General features: G+C 45.7%; 1 protein-coding gene and 1 non-coding gene across 2 annotated transcripts in view; one reads left to right on the top strand and one right to left on the bottom strand.

Annotated features, from left to right (window-relative positions):
- The window catches only part of LOC126174909 (TGF-beta-activated kinase 1 and MAP3K7-binding protein 1-like), a 121,277-nt gene that overhangs the window by 64,435 nt on the left and 37,477 nt on the right, over positions 1-19,365 (top strand). The window lies entirely within an intron of this gene.
- On the bottom strand, positions 13,209-13,283 carry Trnas-cga (transfer RNA serine (anticodon CGA)). The gene has a single exon. It is a non-coding gene; the product is annotated as a tRNA-Ser (tRNA).

The raw sequence follows: 19,365 nt of genomic DNA, 5'->3' as shown, positions 1-19,365 counted from the left end.
ACAGTAATACTGTGCATTGGTGGTCTGCTGTGGAGGAATGCAATGCGTTAGGATAACACCATCACAATCGTACACCAGAATCACCATTGTGGGGCTCTGACGCAACCCATAATGACACCATTCATTGGATTGGCATCTCAGTTTTGGCTCGTACGATGTGGCCCATGTCTCATCCAGTTTTACGATATGGCTTAAGAAAGCCTCTTCTTCGCACTCATAGTGCTCCAAGTGCGTCTGAGTAGCATTGTAATGCATCCATTTCTGCATTTCCGTCAACTCATGCAGAACCCCTCATGATGCAATTTTTCGCAGGCCCAGGTGTTCCTTCAGGATGCGAAGCATACCCATATATGCTAATCTGGTCTTGTGGGCGAGCTCATGAATCATATGGCGTCAATCATTGTCATCTAATGTGGCAACAGCATGCACTTCTTCTTCAGAGATGCTCAGACAACCTGTCCGATGCATGTCTGCCACAGTTTGCTGACCTTCATTGAAGCCTTTTACCCAATGTGCCACTCTTCTGTACAGCAATGCCGATTCTCTGCATGCCTCTTGAAGACCTTGATGACACTGTCGTGCTGTATGACCTCTTTACACATTCAGTCTTCAAAATGGTCCAAATGGCTCTGAGCACTATGGGACTTAACATCTGAGGTCATCAGTCCCATAGAACGTAGAACTACTTAAACCTAACTAGCCTAAGGACATCACGCACATCCATGCCCGAGGCAGGATTCGAACCTGCGACTGTAGTGGTCTCACGGTTCCAGACTGAAGCGCCTAGGACTGCTCGGTGACCCCGGCTGGCATTCAATCTTCATCCAACTGCATTGTTCCTGTTCTGAAAACATAGTGACACCATTATGTTAGACCACTTGCTCACAAGTGACTGTGTTTCCCTCAGTTGTGCGCATGCCAGTGACATGGGATGGGTGAGTCCATTTGCTCGGAGGTAAGGTAGGTATGTAAACAATGTGTGCTGTCAGTGACAATAGTAGATTCCATTGCATAGTGTCTCCACAGCAGTGTTGCCACTATTTAAGTTCTAACCTACGTATATTCAGAACACATAAATAAATCGATGTGCTATCTTTGCTAAGTTTTCATGGGCATTGTGACAGATCTGATGTTCACAAGTAATTTTTAATGTTTATAGATGTTAAATTATGTCGCCAACTTTTTAAAAAATGAAACTGTGTGAATTTTTCTGTGGCCCTGAACAGAGCCTTCATTGACATAAAACGTGTGGAACGTGATTAGTTAGTAACAAAATAACAGTACCATAAACCACTGTCTTGCTGCCAGGAGAAGTAGTTACACAGATGTCTCTCCTACTGCATAAAAAGTAAGAAAACACTTACGTCAGTTATTATTTGTCTATTTATTATTATGATTATTATATCAAATGCTCAACATGTTTACCTGTAGTAGTGATACATGCTATAAAAAGACTCTGGCACCTGCACACTAATTTCATCTAGACTGTAGTGTAAGCCCATTGTATTGGAATTTCGCATCTTTGTGAGTCATTGGCATTTCCTTGTTTTAATTCTACTCTCACATAAAAGTCCTGATGTGTGAAGCCTGATGAAGGTGCAGATTTTGTTTTTCCCAAAAGGCTGTTCCAGTGATCTTTAAATGTTTTGTTAAGAAAGTCTAAATATCTGTGCAGAAAGGGTGAGACATCCATGATGTTGGCACCACATGGATTGCCTTACGTCCAATGAGGAATCTTCCAACAACTACAGCAACATCCATCTTAGGAACTGTAGGTACTTAAGTTCCATTGATAAAACAGGAAGAAATTATGTGATTCTTGAAAAGTCTACGCAACATGCTGACTGGTCAAGATGATTGTTTATTCACATCTCACATATAGCATGGTGTTTCAGTTGCCCTTTTGTGTCCTGGGGTTTGTAAACAGTGCTTCATGCAATAAACTGTTGCGCGAAAGCACTGCATCACTTTGCACTATTTATTGATATCATTCAGGGAGCTGTGCTCAGTTTTTAAAGTAATTTCCATAAAGCTGATGGAGTGAATTATGGAAAGGACGAAATGTCATGGAATGTAGAATGCACAGAACACTCTCCTGGCTAATTCTACTTGCACACTGAAGCTGCCTCCTAGTTATGTGGATTGTGTGTTATCACTTCTAAAATGTTAGTTACATTTCTTTCATCAGTTACTGTTCTTTTTCATTGGTGTTATTTTACTCTTTGTGCTTCCAGTCCCTTGCTCTTTTCCTTCTCCCCCCCCCCCCCCTTTTTCTTTTTTTAAAGAATAAAAGAAAAAGTTTGCAAAGACAGATCATGAGGACTTCGTGTTTTCAGTATGCCTTTCACTATACAACCTCATGAATGTTCTAACAGTTATGTGACATTCTTCCATAAACAGAACACATATCCACTTTTCTGACTGTATCATATATTTTGAAAGACTGACTAGCTTCAGGGGCATTTTGTGTGATCACCATGACAGGAGAGGACAAGCTGATGGGCACAGCTAAATAAATACATGAACTGTACCTGAGCTGTGTGGTTGCTTACATTTGACACAGTAAAGCAGATGTTTGTGGATCCTATTCTCCTGACAATGGGGCAGTGGGCTGCAGAACTGTTATCTTCTTATTCTTATCTTATCCTGGATTTATTTGGGGTAACCTCTCTCAGATGCCTCACACTGTATGCAGGTGAAGTAGCAGAGGAGAAAGATTGCCTTCCTGCCCTGTGCTCTCTATAATTTGAGCATATATTTCTTGGTCTAACATTTTTATTATTCCCTGTTCATTTTTGTACATGTCATACATTACCTATTTTCCCATATAGTTTATACCAATTTGGTAAGGACTTCAAACATATTGCTATGCTGTGCAGTGTAAAACACTTCCCTGTGTCAAAAATCATATGATATTGTCTTGATTTTTCTTAAGTCTTGCTTCCATTATCAGTCATGTTAGCAAAACTACCTGTCTTGGTGCCTTTACCATTCAGAAAGCCAAACTGATTGTTATTCAACAGCTCCTCAATATTTCCTTCAAAGAGGTATGTGCTTTGATGGGTGCTAGTATTGGTGATTCTTAACAAAAAACTGAAAGGATTATAAGTCCTTTTTTTTTTAACTGTATCCGAGTGCCAGTTGCATGTCCTTCTTCACCAGAACTCACATGTGAATACAACCAGAGTGACATAGGCTACAAGTTGTGTCTTTGCTGACCATTTCATGTTTGCAGACTGAATTTTTCACAGCATTCTTCTCGCTTGTATTTTATATATGTGTGCTTCAGTACAGGACTGTATGAATGAGCTCAGATCAGCAATACAGCAGCTGTCTACAAGAGCTGCAAAATGCACTGCAGTTGACAGTGGCCTTTTTAAACATATTTTTCAAGGAAATATACACAATTAAACAAAACGTTAGACATGCAGTTTCATTTACTATCACCTATGTTTGTCCTGCTCCCCATTGTTTTTATTTGTTTCCTTGGAAACTGTTGTATGTTCATATGAAATTGTTTGTTCATAATCACTAGTACTGTCACTTCTCAGAGCATGTACCTCATCTCCTGATTCTCTCTGTATCAATTTGGTAGGCAACTGGGATGTTGTCAACCTGACTGTGCAATAGATCCTGCATTTATCTACACTTGCTGTGTTCAAGACTGAGTGGATGGTATTCTGCCAAAAGCCCATTGGTGTGACTGAAGAAATATTCAGAAAAAATGTTATGGGCTTCTAGACTTAACAGAACTATCACATCACTGATATTCAATAAATGGCAAATATATAACCATTATTGAACTGCAAGTCTGCATCCTCGGTTCAATAACTGTAAAAAGTAATTTTTCTATTGTATGTATGGCAATAGTAATTGTGAACTATAGTTTTGTGACTTCTGAAATTTTCCCGGTGTATTTCTTCTTCTAATAATTTCCGGGTATGCAGCCGGATCCCGTCGACATTCTGCCACGATATTTCGGCCCAGAGACGTCCGGCCATCATCAGGTGAGTACACAACTACTGAAGAGCCCAGGTGCAGTCGCGGTATTTATGCCGAATCTGGCGCATGTGAAATGTACTGGCATCCTACAGCGCATGCGTCAGGTGTTGACATGCGCAGCATAGCCGAGTTGTACGTGCTGCCCTCGGTGGTGGAAATAAAGGTTCATCTAGTCATTGAGTATCGAATGACACTGTCGATTCCGCTGTGATTGTATAATTTTAATAACAGATTCGGCATAAATACCGCGACTGCACCTGGGCTCTTCAGTAGTTGTGTACTCACCTGATGATGGCCGGACGTCTCTGGGCCGAAATATCGTGGCAGAATGTCGACGGGATCCGGCTGCATACCCGGAAATTATTAGAAGAAAAACTATAGTTTTACTAGAGTTGATACATTTGCAAATAATTTTCAAGCAACAAAAATAAGGAATGTGATATCTTAGCTACCAGATAAAATAAATGGTCAAAGGGTAATAAGGCCATACAGTCAAGTGAGGATGAGGCATTTCTGTTACTTGGAAGCAAATGTGACGTTTCTACCATTCCTGCATCATGGGTAAGGTATCATAGTCTTCAATTAGGGATTGTCACAAGCATGGTAACTGGTTGAATATGTTTTTATTGATGACATATCACTTTTTAGTATTCAAGAAAACTTTCAAAATTAAAGAAAAGACTCGAGAAAATGTAGTTTAGGCTGGATGTGTTCTCAACAGCTATAAGCCAGTCAACTTGCTGTTGCCATAGGGTGATGGTGACGCTGAAGAGTTAGAATCAATTCCTAAAAATGACATTGTCCGTTGCAGCATGTGAGAGCTAGAGCTTTGATGCATGGCTTCATCCTTCACGGTATGAAACAACTAATAATTTGGACATCAGTTGATTATCACTGCAGCAGAAAGAATTGACCACTAATAGGTCCTTTTAGATTGTGTTTTGTTGGCAGACACACCTGTTATGGTTGCTGGGAATTCACTGAAAAGGTTCTATCCCCAGTGTTTGTTTTGTTTACCCAAACCAGCTTTTTCTGAACTGTTAATATTTGCAGGTTGTACTCAGTCCCAGATCTACAATATTTCCGAACGAGAGCAAAAACTTGATAGTGGCACCTCTCCTCCCCTCGAGTCTTTGAGATCAGTTAAAAAAAAAGTACAGTGCCACACCTCTTCACACAACATTTTTTTACTGCACGTCAATGTATTTCGCTCTGTAGAATTGAAATGAGTATCTTTTGTAATGGAAGGCAGAAAAGCTATATCCAGGACAGTGGAAATTAAAATGCCCTGTGGTGCCTTTCCCGCTCCCAGTCAACCAATCAGTCTGACTAGACAACTGGCACTTAGTAGTGTAGCCTTCTGGCAAAAATTTTCTGGCAAAATTTCATTTTCTTGAATACACCGAGAAGATGATATGTAATCTTTCTTACCTGTTATTCCTGTTAAGTTTTTTATTTCCAGTCTGGCAGTCTGAATCAATGGATTTCACTAATAATTATAACAATGCTGATAATTCTCACACCCAGTCAACTACATAAACAAAGAGTGATTGGCATTCACCCATTCGGGTTTATTTGGCTCATCTCATATAGCTCTTCCCCTTTTGTCTGCAGGCCCTTAGATGTGGCGGGGTTCACTTAGCAAAGACATCTCATACGCTATGCATGCATTCAAAAATCAACTTATGATTCGTTCAGAAATCAACTTAGAATGTGTTCAAAAATGTTCAAAAACCAACAGGAATGTGTTACAAAATCATATGATTAATCAATAGACCAATGGACCTGGATGCTAGGTGCTTTGTGGAACAAGGTTATTTTCTTCAAGAAAACGAATTTGGCACCCCCCTGAAATTGCCACCTGGGGCAGATACCCTGGTTTGCACCCACTAGATCTGGGCCTAGTTGTACCATATCCATACCATTACTTGTCATATTTCTAATGACTATGAGCAAGCTGCATAGTATCTTGATTATTTTGAAGTTTTGTTTTCAGTTTTCTTTGAGCTGTTTGTTTCATGACTGCCTGACATTTTCATTAGCTTTTGAGTACATTGTGAGCCCTACTTCATTCTCATTAATCTATGAATATGATGATAAGGCTGATAGAATGCTGATCTTTTGATACTGCTCCATTAAGTTAGTTATCAAGAAGGGCATTGAAAAAGACAGTGATTATAGGAACTGAAACAATAAATCACTTAGAAGGGAGGCTCAAGAATAATATGCTAACTGCCTCTTCTGAACAACATTAGAATAAAATTGATTCAAAGAATTGATCCAGAATGTCATAATTGAGCATCATTTTTATGGATTTAATGCAGAATATCTACATCTACATCTATACTCTCCAAACCACTGTGAAGTGCATGGCAGAGGTTGTGGCCCATTGTAACAGTTATTGGGGTTTCTTCCCATTGCATTCTTGTTTGGAGCACTGGAAGAATGATTACTTGAATTCCTCTGAGCATGCTACAATTATTCTAATCTTGTACTCAAGATCACTATGTGATTGATACGCAGGGAGTTGTCGTATATTCCTAGAGTCATCATTTAAAGCCAGTTCTTGAAACTTTGTTAGTAGACTTTCTCAGGATAGTTTATCTTCAAGAGTCTTCCAGTTCAGTACCTTCAGTATCTCTGAGATACTTTCCCATGGGCCAAACAAAACTGCAACCATTCATGCATCCTTCGCTATATATGTTCAATATCCCCTATTAGTCCTGTTTGGCACAGGCCCCCACACGCTTGAGCAGTATTCTCGACTAGGTCCTGTGAGTGATTTGTAAGCAGTCTCCTTTGTGGACTGATTGCACTTTCCCAGTATTCTACCACTAAACCAAAGTCCACCGTCTGCTTTATTGACGACAGAGCCTGCGTGACCATTCCATTTCATATCCCCATTAAAGTGTTATACCCAGATATTTGTATGAGTTGGCCAATTCTAGCTGTAACTCATTTATATTATAGTCATAGAATACTACATGTTTTCATTTTGTGAAATGCAAAGTTTTACATTTCCAAAGAATTTAAAGCAAGTTGCCAATCTTTGCACCAGTTTGAAATCTTATCAAGATCTTAGTGAATATTTATGCAGCTTCTTTCAGACAGTACTTCATTATAGACACTCCTTGTCCACAAGGTGACTGACATACAACATGAACAGCAAGGGTCTCAACACATTTCCTTGGGGCATAACCAGTGTTATCGACATCTGATGATGACTGTCCATACAAGATAACATGCCATGTCCTCCCTACCAAGAAGTCCTCAGTCCAGTCACAATAAGCATAGGTGTGGTAGTGACTCAAATGCTTTTTGGAAATCAAGAAATACTGCATCTACTTGACTGCCTTGATCCAAAGCTTTCCTTATGTCACATGAGAAAAGTATGAGTTGAGTTTCACATAGTCAGTGTTTTCGATCTGGTTGGCAGGGAGGAGGTCATTCTGTTTGAGATACCTCGTTATGTTTGAGATCAGAATATGTTCCAAGTTGATGTCGAGGATATTGGATGGTAGTTTTACGGATCACTTTTACTACCCTTCTTTTAGGTGGGTGTGACCTGTAGTTTCTTTCCACTACTGGGCACATTATTTTGTTTGAGGTATCCGCAATAGATTATAGTTAGAAGAGGGGCTAACTCTGCTGCAAATTCATTATAGAATCTGATAGGGATTCCAATGGTCCCTGGAGTTCTGTTCAGTTTTAATAATTTCAGCATTGTCTCAACATGACTTATTTCACTCATCATTTCAGAGGTGCGAGGATTAAATCAGGGTAGTTCTGCTTTTTTCAATACAAAAAAATGTTTAAAGTCAGAGTTAAGCATTTCAGTTTTTGTGTTGTTATCCTCAATTTCATTTTCCGTCTTATTTTCTAGGGTCTGGACACTAACTTTCTTGCCACTAACAGCCTTTACATATTAACAAAATTTCTTTGGGTTTTGTGAAAGATCATTGACAACTCGTTTTATTCAGCATTTCTCTACCTACTAATAATAATAATGCCTACAAATTCAGGGATGGGAGAAGGAACTTTATTAAATCTTGTTTATGTGCATATAGACTGACCAACAAAATTGCAACTCTAGAAAAGACGGAAAATAATGAAATTGTACTTATTTGTGGTGTATGGGGTTCAGAATTCAGTAAATGAATGTGACACCTCTGGCAGCAACAATGGCTCCCCTTGGCAGAATTCATCAATCACAGGGCTGGCAAGTGGTGGTATGCCAGTCTCTCAGTGACCCACGACCCGGTGTTCTCAGTGGATGAGATATGGAGAGTGTACTGGCCGGGACAGCAGTCGAATACTCTCTGTATCAAAGTAGGACAGGAAAGTACAGGTAACATGCAGTTCTGTGTTATCTCGTTGAAAGAAAATGTCATATGGCCTTGAAGATAGGACACAGCCACCAAACTTAACACATCAGAAATGTAATGTGCAGGACTGCATTTACGCACAGACAATGCAGGCTGTAGCGTGGAGTCCTGCACCGAGTTTGGACGTGGCTGACGTATCACTCAATCCCAACCAACTGCTAAGGATAGCAACTTGAAATTTGGAGATGTTGTGGACCTTATACTGCAGACATTGTTTAAGAATGGGTGCTTCAAAATTCCACTCCAAAGGAGGTGAAATACGGGATGAAAGGCTTTTTGAAAATATGTCACTATCAAGGCAATTATGAAGCTAGAACTACAAAAATTGTTATTTGATTTCTCAGTCAGTATTTCAGCATTTTTGCAAATTCAGCCAGTAAGGGGGTAAAATAGTGGAAGAATTTTTCAAAAAATAAATCATTATTAAAGCACTATTATGGCATTTTTTAAAGCTATACCTATGGAAATTGGTATTTGACTTCTTGTTTAGAAATAAAAAAATACATTTTCCAGTGTTTTTGGAAATTCAACCCCCTGCAGATACTGAGACGAGCAGATGCACCAGCAGTGGTAGCAGCAGCAGCAGTTGTCTGATACACAGTAATTCAGTTTTTTCCAGATGCTTCTGCAAATAAGTGAACTATACTTGTGTATTTTACTGTTCAGACTAGTGGTAAGCAAATTACTCTTAAGTTTTTGTTTTTCTGTAAATCTTGATGCATATCCTTGTGTAAGGCAGCCTCCAAGTGTAATTTTCCCGTTGCCAGAAGCTCCAAGTCATGCTACTAAATTTAAATCTCATGCTGATACACAGCATGTAGTTTAGATCAATGCATTCTTCCAGAATGAAATTTTCACTCTGCAGCGGAGTGTGCGCTGATATGAAACTTCCTGGCAGATTAAAACTGTGTGCCCGACCGAGACTCGAACTCGGGACCTTTGCCTTTCGCGGGCAAGTGCTCTACAAACTGAACTACCGAAGCACGACTCACGTCCGGTACTCACAGCTTTACTTCTGCCAGTACCTCGTCTCCTACCTTCCAAACTTTACAGAAGCTCTCCTGCGAACCTTGCAGAACTAGCACTCCTGAAAGAAAGGATATTGCGGAGACATGGCTTAGCCACAGCCTGGGGGATGTTTCCAGAATGAGATTTTCACTCTGCAGCGGAGTGTGCGCTGATATGAAACTTCCTGGCAGATTAAAACTGTGTGCCCGACCGAGACTCGAACTCGGGACCTTTGCCTTTCGCAGGCAAGTGCTCTACCAACTGAGCTACCGAAGCACGACTCACGTCCGGTACTCACAGCTTTACTTCTGCCAGTACCGCGTCTCCTACCTTCCAAACTTTACAGAAGCTCTCCTGCGAAACTTGCAGAACTAGCACTCCTGAAAGAAAGAATATTGCGCAGACATGGCTTAGCCACAGCCTGGGGGATGTTTCCAGAATGAGATTTTCACTCTGCAGCGGAGTGTGCGCTGATATGAAACTTCCTGGCAGATTAAAACTGTATGCCCGACCAAGACTCGAACTCAGGACCTTTGCCTTTCGCGGGCAAGTACTGTACCAACTGAGCTACCGAAGCACGACTCACGTCCGGTACTCACAGCTTTACTTCTGCCAGTACCTCGTCTCCTACCTTCCAAACTTTACAGAAGCTCTCCTGCGAACCTTGCAGAACTAGCACTCCTGAAAGAAAGGATATTGCAGAGACATGGCTTAGCCACAGCCTGGGGGATGTTTCCAGAATGAGATTTTCACTCTGCAGCGGAGTGTGCGCTGATATGAAACTTCCTGGCAGATTAAAACTGTGTGCCCGACCGATACTCGAACTCGGGACCTTTGCCTTTTGCGGGCAAGTGCTCTACCAACTGAGCTACCGAAGCACGACTCACGTCCGGTACTCACAGCTTTACTTCTGCCAGTACCGCGTCTCCTACCTTCCAAACTTTACAGAAGCTCTCCTGCGAACCTTGCAGAACTAGCACTCCTGAAAGAAAGGATATTGCGGAGACATGGCTTAGCCACAGCCTGGGGGATGTTTCCAGAATGAGAATTTCCCTCTGCAGCGGAGTGTGCGCTGATATGAAACTTCCTGGCAGATTAAAACTGTGTACCCGACCGAGCCTCGAACTCGGGACCTTTGCCTTTCGCGGGCAAGTGCTCTACCAACTGAGCTACCGAAGCACGACTCACGTCCGATACTCACAGCTTTACTTCTGCCAGTACCTCGTCTCCTACCTTCCAAACTTTACAGAAGCACTCCTGCGAACCTTGCAGAACTAGCACTCCTGAAAGAAAGGATATTGCGGAGACATGGCTTAGCCACAGCCTGGGGGATGTTTCCAGAATGAGATTTTCACTCTGCAGCGGAGTGTGCGCTGATATGAAACTTCCTGGCAGATTAAAACTGTGTGCCCGACCGATACTCGAACTCGGGACCTTTGCCTTTCGCGGGCAAGTGCTCTACCAACTGAGCTACCGAAGCACGACTCACGTCCGGTACTCACAGCTTTACTTCTGCCAGTACCTCGTCTCCTACCTTCCAAACTTTACAGAAGCTCTCTTGCGAACCTTGCAGAACTAGCACTTCTGAAAGAAAGGATATTGCGGAGACATGGCTTAGCCACAGCCTGGGGGATGTTTCCAGAATGAGATTTTCACTCTGCAGCGGAGTGTGTGCTGATATGAAACTTCCTGTCAGATTAAAACTGTGTGCCCGACCGAGACTCGAACTCGGGACCTTTGCCTTTCGCAGGCAAGTGCTCTACCAACTGAGCTACCGAAGCACGACTCACGTCCGGTACTCACAGCTTTACTTCTGCCAGTACCTCGTCTCCTACCTTCCAAACTTTACAGAAGCTCTCCTGCGAACCTTGCAGAACTAGCACTCCTGAAAGAAAGGATATTGCGGAGACATGGCTTAGCCACAGCCTGGGGGATGTTTCCAGAATGAAATTTTCACTCTGCAGTGGAGTGTGCGCTGATATGAAACTTCCTGGAAGATTAAAACTGTGTGCCCGACCGAGACTCGAACTCGGGACCTTTGCCTTTCGCGGGCAAGTGCTCTACCAACTGAGCTACCGAAGCACGACTCACGTCCGGTACTCACAGCTTTACTTCTGCCAGTACCTCGTCTCCTACCTTCCAAACTTTACAGAAGCTCTCCTGCGAACCTTGCAGAACTAGCACTCCTGAAAGAAAGGATATTGCGGAGACATGGCTTAGCCACAGCCTGGGGGATGTTTCCAGAATGAGATTTTCACTCTGCAGCGGAGTGTGCGCTGATATGAAACTTCCTGGCAGATTAAAACTGTGTGCCCGACCGAGACTCGAACTCGGGACCTTTGCCTTTCGCGGGCAAGTGCTCTACCAACTGAGCTACCGAAGCACGACTCTCGTCCAGTACTCACAGCTTTACTTCTGCCAGTACCTCGTTTCCTACCTTCCAAACTTTACAGAAGCTCTCCTGCGAACCTTGCAGAACTAGCACTCCTGAAAGAAAGGATATTGCGGAGACATGGCATAGCCACAGCCTGGGGGATGTTTCCAGAATGAGATTTTCACTCTGCAGCGGAGTGTGCGCTGATATGAAACTTCCTGGCAGATTAAAACTGTGTGCCCGACCGAGACTCGAACTCGGGACCTTTGCCTTTCGCGGGCAAGTGCTCTACCAACTGAGCTACCGAAGCACGACTCACGTCCGGTACTCACAGCTTTACTTCTGCCAGTACCTCGTCTCCTACCTTCCAAACTTTACAGAAGCTCTCCTGCGAACCTTGCAGAACTAGCACTCCTGAAAGAAAGGATATTGCGGAGACATGGCTTAGCCACAGCCTGGGGGATGTTTCCAGAATGAGATTTTCACTCTGCAGCGGAGTGTGCGCTGATATGAAACTTCCTGGCAGATTAAAACTGTGTGCCCGACCGAGACTCGAACTCGGGACCTTTGCCTTTCGCGGGCAAGTGCTCTACCAACTGAGCTACCGAAGCACGACTCACGTCCGGTACTCACAGCTTTACTTCTGCCAGTACCTCGTCTCCTACCTTCCAAACTTTACAGAAGCTCTCCTGCGAACCTTGCAGAACTAGCACTCATGAAAGAAAGGATATTGCGAAGACATGGCTTAGCCACAGCCTGGGGGATGTTTCCAGAATGAGATTTTCACTCTGCAGCGGAGTGTGCGCTGATATGAAACTTCCTGGCAGATTAAAACTGTGTGCCCAACCGAGACTCGAACTCGGGACCTTTGCCTTTCGTGGGCAAGTGCTCTACCAACTGAGCTACCGAAGCACGACTCACGTCCGGTACTCACAGCTTTACTTCTGCCAGTACCTCGTCTCCTACCTTCCAAACTTTACAGAAGCTCTCCTGCGAACCTTGCAGAACTAGCACTCCTGAAAGAAAGGATATTGCGGAGACATGGCTTAGCCACAGCCTGGGGGATGTTTCCAGAATGAGATTTTCACTCTGCAGCGGAGTGTGCGCTGATATGAAACTTCCTGGCAGATTAAAACTGTGTGCCCGACCGAGACTCGAACTCGGGACCTTTGCCTTTCGCGGGCAAGTGCTCTACCAACTGAGCTACCGAAGCACGACTCACATCCGGCACTCACAGCTTTACTTCTGCCAGTACCTCGTCTCCTACCTTCCAAACTTTACAGAAGCTCTCCTGCGAACCTTGCAGAACTAGCACTCCTGAAAGAAAGGATATTGCGGAGACATGGCTTAGCCACAGCCTGGGGGATGTTTCCAGAATGAGATTTTCACTCTGCAGCGGAGTGTGCGCTGATATGAAACTTCCTGGCAGATTAAAACTGTGTTCCCGACCGAGACTCGAACTCGGGACCTTTGCCTTTCGCGGGCAAGTGCTCTACCAACTGAGCTACCGAAGCACGACTCACGTCCGGTACTCACAGCTTTACTTCTGCCAGTACCTCGTCTCCTACCTTCCAAACTTTACAGAAGCTCTCCTGCGAACCTTGCAGAACTAGCACTCCTGAAAGAAAGGATATTGCGGAGACATGGCTTAGCCACAGCCTGGGGGATGTTTCCAGAATGAGATTTTCACTCTGCAGCGGAGTGTGCGCTGATATGAAACTTCCTGGCAGATTAAAACTGTGTGCCCGACCGAGACTCGAACTCGGGACCTTTGCCTTTCGCGGGCAAGTGCTCTACCAACTGAGCTACCGAAGCACGACTCACGTCCGGTACTCACAGCTTTACTTCTGCCAGTACCTCGTCTCCTACCTTCCAAACTTTACAGTAGCTCTCCTGCGAACCTTGCAGAACTAGCCCTCCTGAAAGAAAGGATATTGCGGAGACATGGCTTAGCCACAGCCTGGGGGATGTTTCCAGAATGAGATTTTCACTCTGCAGCGGAGTGTGCGCTGATATGAAACTTCCTGGCAGATTAAAACTGTGTGCCCGACCGAGACTCGAACTCGGGACCTTTGCCTTTCGCGGGCAAGTGCTCTACCAACTGAGCTACCGAAGCACGACTCACGTCCGGTACTCACAGCTTTACTTCTGCCAGTACCTCGTCTCCTACCTTCCAAACTTTACAGAAGCTCTCCTGCGAACCTTGCAGAACTAGCACTCCTGAAAGAAAGGATATTGCGGAGACATGGCTTAGCCACAGCCTGGGGGATGTTTCCAGAATGAGATTTTCACTCTGCAGCGGAGTGTGCGCTGATATGAAACTTCCTGGCAGATTAAAACTGTGTGCCCGACCGAGACTCGAACTCGGGACCTTTGCCTTTCGCGGGCAAGTGCTCTACCAACTGAGCTACCGAAGCACGACTCACGTCCGGTACTCACAGCTTTACTTCTGCCAGTACCTCGTCTCCTACCTTCCAAACTTTACAGAAGCTCTCCTGCCAACCTTGCAGAACTAGCACTCCTGAAAGAAAGGATATTGCGGAGACATGGCTTAGCCACAGCCTGGGGGATGTTTCCAGAATGAGATTTTCACTCTGCAGCGGAGTGTGCGCTGATATGAAACTTCCTGGCAGATTAAAACTGTGTGCCCGACCGAGACTCGAACTCGGGACCTTTGCCTTTCGCGGGCAAGTGCTCTACCAACTGAGCTACCGAAGCACGACTCACGTCCGGTACTCACAGCTTTACTTCTGCCAGTACCTCGTCTCCTACCTTCCAAACTTTACAGAAGCTCTCCTGCGAACCTTGCAGAACTAGCCCTCCTGAAAGAAAGGATATTGCGGAGACATGGCTTAGCCACAGCCTGGGGGATGTTTCCAGAATGAGATTTTCACTCTGCAGCGGAGTGTGCGCTGATATGAAACTTCCTGGCAGATTAAAACTGTGTGCCCGACCGAGACTCGAACTCGGGACCTTTGCCTTTCGCGGGCAAGTGCTTTACCAACTGAGCTACCGAAGCACGACTCACGTCCGGTACTCACAGCTTTACTTCTGCCAGTACCTCGTCTCCTACCTTCCAAACTTTACAGAAGCTCTCCTGCGAACCTTGCAGAACTAGCACTCCTGAAAGAAAGGATATTGCGGAGACATGGCTTAGCCACAGCCTGGGGGATGTTTCCAGAATGAGATTTTCACTCTGCAGCGGAGTGTGCGCTGATATGAAACTTCCTGACAGATTAAAACTGTGTGCCCGACCGAGACTCGAACTCGGGACCTTTGCCTTTCGCGGGCAAGTGCTCTACCAACTGAGCTACCGAAGCACGACTCACGTCCGGTACTCACAGCTTTACTTCTGCCAGTACCTCGTCTCCTACCTTCCAAACTTTACAGAAGCTCTCCTGCGAACCTTGCAGAACTAGCACTCCTGAAAGAAAGGATATTGCGGAGACATGGCTTAGCCACAGCCTGGGGGATGTTTCCAGAATGAGATTTTCACTCTGCAGCGGAGTGTGCGCTGATATGAAACTTCCTGGCAGATTAAAACTGTGAGCCCAACCGAGACTCGAACTCGGGACCTTTGCCTTTCGCGGGCAAGTGCTCTACCAACTGAGCTACCGTAGCACGACTCACGTCCGGTACTCACAGCTTTACTTCTGCCAGTACCTCGTTTCCTACCTTCCAAACTTTACAGAAGCTCTCCTGCGAACCTTGCAGAACTAGCACTCCTGAAAGAAAGGATATTGCGGAGACATGGCTTGGCCACAGCCTGGGGGATGTTTCCAGAATGAGATTTTCACTCTGCAGCGGAGTGTGCGCTGATATGAAACTTCCTGGCAGATTAAAACTGTGTGCCCGATCGAGACTCGAACTCGGGACCTCTGCCTTTCGCGGGCAAGTGCTCTACCAACTGAGCTACCGAAGCACGACTCACGTCCGGTACTCACAGCTTTACTTCTGCCAGTACCTCGTCTCCTACCTTCCAAACTTTACAGAAGCTCTCCTGCGAACCTTGCAGAACTAGCACTCCTGAAAGAAAGGATATTGCGGAGACATGGCTTAGCCACAGCCTGGGGGATGTTTCCAGAATGAGATTTTCAGTCTGCAGCGGAGTGTGCGCTGATATGAAACTTCCTGGCAGATTAAAACTGTGTGCCCGACCGAGACTCGAACTCGGGACCTTTGCCTTTCGCGGGCAAGTGCTCTACCAACTGAGCTACCGAAGCACGACTCACGTCCGGTACTCACAGCTTTACTTCTGCCAGTACCTCGTCTCCTACCTTCCAAACTTTACAGAAGCTCTCCTGCGAACCTTGCAGAACTAGCACTCATGAAAGAAAGGATATTGCGAAGACATGGCTTAGCCACAGCCTGGGGGATGTTTCCAGAATGAGATTTTCACTCTGCAGCGGAGTGTGCGCTGATATGAAACTTCCTGGCAGATTAAAACTGTGTGCCCAACCGAGACTCGAACTCGGGACCTTTGCCTTTCGTGGGCAAGTGCTCTACCAACTGAGCTACCGAAGCACGACTCACGTCCGGTACTCACAGCTTTACTTCTGCCAGTACCTCGTCTCCTACCTTCCAAACTTTACAGAAGCTCTCCTGCGAACCTTGCAGAACTAGCACTCCTGAAAGAAAGGATATTGCGGAGACATGGCTTAGCCACAGCCTGGGGGATGTTTCCAGAATGAGATTTTCACTCTGCAGCGGAGTGTGCGCTGATATGAAACTTCCTGGCAGATTAAAACTGTGTGCCCGACCGAGACTCGAACTCGGGACCTTTGCCTTTCGCGGGCAAGTGCTCTACCAACTGAGCTACCGAAGCACGACTCACGTCCGGTACTCACAGCTTTACTTCTGCCAGTACCTCGTCTCCTACCTTCCAAACTTTACAGAAGCTCTCCTGCGAACCTTGCAGAACTAGCACTCCTGAAAGAAAGGATATTGCGGAGACATGGCTTAGCCACAGCCTGGGGGATGTTTCCAGAATGAGATTTTCACTCTGCAGCGGAGTGTGCGCTGATATGAAACTTCCTGGCAGATTAAAACTGTGTGCCCGACCGAGACTCGAACTCGGGACCTTTGCCTTTCGCGGGCAAGTGCTCTACCAACTGAGCTACCGAAGCACGACTCACGTCCGGTACTCACAGCTTTACTTCTGCCAGTACCTCGTCTCCTACCTTCCAAACTTTACAGAAGCTCTCCTGCGAACCTTGCAGAACTAGCACTCCTGAAAGAAAGGATATTGCGGAGACATGGCTTAGCCACAGCCTGGGGGATGTTTCCAGAATGAGATTTTCACTCTGCAGCGGAGTGTGCGCAGATATGAAACTTCCTGGCAGATTAAAACTGTGTGCCCGACCGAGACTCGAACTCGGGACCTTTGCCTTTCGCGGGCAAGTGCTCTACCAACTGAGCTACCGAAGCACGACTCACGTCCGGTACTCACAGCTTTACTTCTGCCAGTACCTCGTCTCCTACCTTCCAAACTTTACAGAAGCTCTCCTGCGAACCTTGCAGAACTAGCACTCCTGAAAGAAAGGATATTGCGGAGACATGGCTTAGCCACAGCCTGGGGGATGTTTCCAGAATGAGATTTTCACTCTGCAGCGGAGTGTGCGCATATATGAAACTTCCTGGCAGATTAAAACTGTGTGCCCGACCAAGACTCGAACTCGGGACCTTTGCCTTTCGCGGGCAAGTGCTCTACCAACTGAGCTACCGAAGCACGACTCACGTCCGGTACTCACAGCTTTACTTCTGCCAGTACCTCGTCTCCTACCTTCCAAACTTTACAGAAGCTCTCCTGCGAACCTTGCAGAACTAGCACTCCTGAAAGAAAGGATATTGCGGAGACATGGCTTAGCCACAGCCTGGGGGATGTTTCCAGAATGAGATTTTCACTCTGCAGCGGAGTGTGCGCTGATATGAAACTTCCTGGCAGATTAAAACTGTGTGCCCGACCGAGACTCGAACTCGGGACCTTTGCCTTTCGCGGGCAAGTGCTCTACCAACTGAGCTACCGAAGCACGACTCATGTCCGGTACTCACAGCTTTACTTCTGCCAGTACCTCGTCTCCTACCTTCCAAACTTTACAGAAGCTCTCCTGCGAACCTTGCAGAACTAGCACTCCTGAAAGAAAGGATATTGCGGAGACATGGCTTAGCCACAGCCTGGGGGATGTTTCCAGAATGAGATTTTCACTCTGCAGCGGAGTGTGCGCTGATATGAAACTTCCTGGCAGATTAAAACTGTGTGCCCGACCGAGACTCGAACTCGGGACCTTTGCCTTTCGCGGGCAAGTGCTCTACCAACTGAGCTACCGAAGCACGACTCACGTCCGGTACTCACAGCTTTACTTCTGCCAGTACCTCGTCTCCTACCTTCCAAACTTTACAGAAGCTCTCCTGCGAACCTTGCAGAACTAGCACTCCTGAAAGAAAGGATATTGCGGAGACATGGCTTAGCCACAGCCTGGGGGATGTTTCCAGAATGAGATTTTCACTCTGCAGCGGAGTGTGCGCATATATGAAACTTCCTGGCAGATTAAAACTGTGTGCCCGACCAAGACTCGAACTCGGGACCTTTGCCTTTCGCGGGCAAGTGCTCTACCAACTGAGCTACCGAAGCACGACTCACGTCCGGTACTCACAGCTTTACTTCTGCCAGTACCTCGTCTCCTACCTTCCAAACTTTACAGAAGCTCTCCTGCGAACCTTGCAGAACTAGCACTCCTGAAAGAAAGGATATTGCGGAGACATGGCTTAGCCACAGCCTGGGGGATGTTTCCAGAATGAGATTTTCACTCTGCAGCGGAGTGTGCGCTGATATGAAACTTCCTGGCAGATTAAAACTGTGTGCCCGACCGAGACTCGAACTCGGGACCTTTGCCTTTCGCGGGCAAGTGCTCTACCAACTGAGCTACCGAAGCACGACTCACGTCCGGTACTCACAGCTTTACTTCTGCCAGTACCTCGTCTCCTACCTTCCAAACTTTACAGAAGCTCTCCTGCGAACCTTGCAGAACTAGCCCTCCTGAAAGAAAGGATATTGCGGAGACATGGCTTAGCCACAGCCTGGGGGATGTTTCCAGAATGAGATATTCACTCTGCAGCGGAGTGTGCGCTGATATGAAACTTCCTGGCAGATTAAAACTGTGTGCCCGACCGAGACTCGAACTCGGGACCTTTTGCCTTTCGCGGGCAAGTGCTCTACCAACTGAGCTACCGAAGCACGACTCACGTCCGGTACTCACAGCTTTACTTCTGCCAGTACCTCGTCTCCTACCTTCCAAACTTTACAGAAGCTCTCCTGCGAACCTTGCAGAACTAGCACTCCTGAAAGAAAGGATATTGCGGAGACATGGCTTAGCCACAGCCTGGGGGATGTTTCCAGAATGAGATTTTCACTCTGCAGCGGAGTGTGCGCTGATATGAAACTTCCTGACAGATTAAAACTGTGTGCCCGACCGAGACTCGAACTCGGGACCTTTGCCTTTCGCGGGCAAGTGCTCTACCAACTGAGCTACCGAAGCACGACTCACGTCCGGTACTCACAGCTTTACTTCTGCCAGTACCTCGTCTCCTACCTTCCAA

This window comes from Schistocerca cancellata, chromosome 3, assembly GCF_023864275.1.
Source record: "Schistocerca cancellata isolate TAMUIC-IGC-003103 chromosome 3, iqSchCanc2.1, whole genome shotgun sequence".
Taxonomy (NCBI): domain Eukaryota; kingdom Metazoa; phylum Arthropoda; class Insecta; order Orthoptera; family Acrididae; genus Schistocerca; species Schistocerca cancellata.
This window is presented reverse-complemented; position numbering and strand designations above follow the sequence as displayed.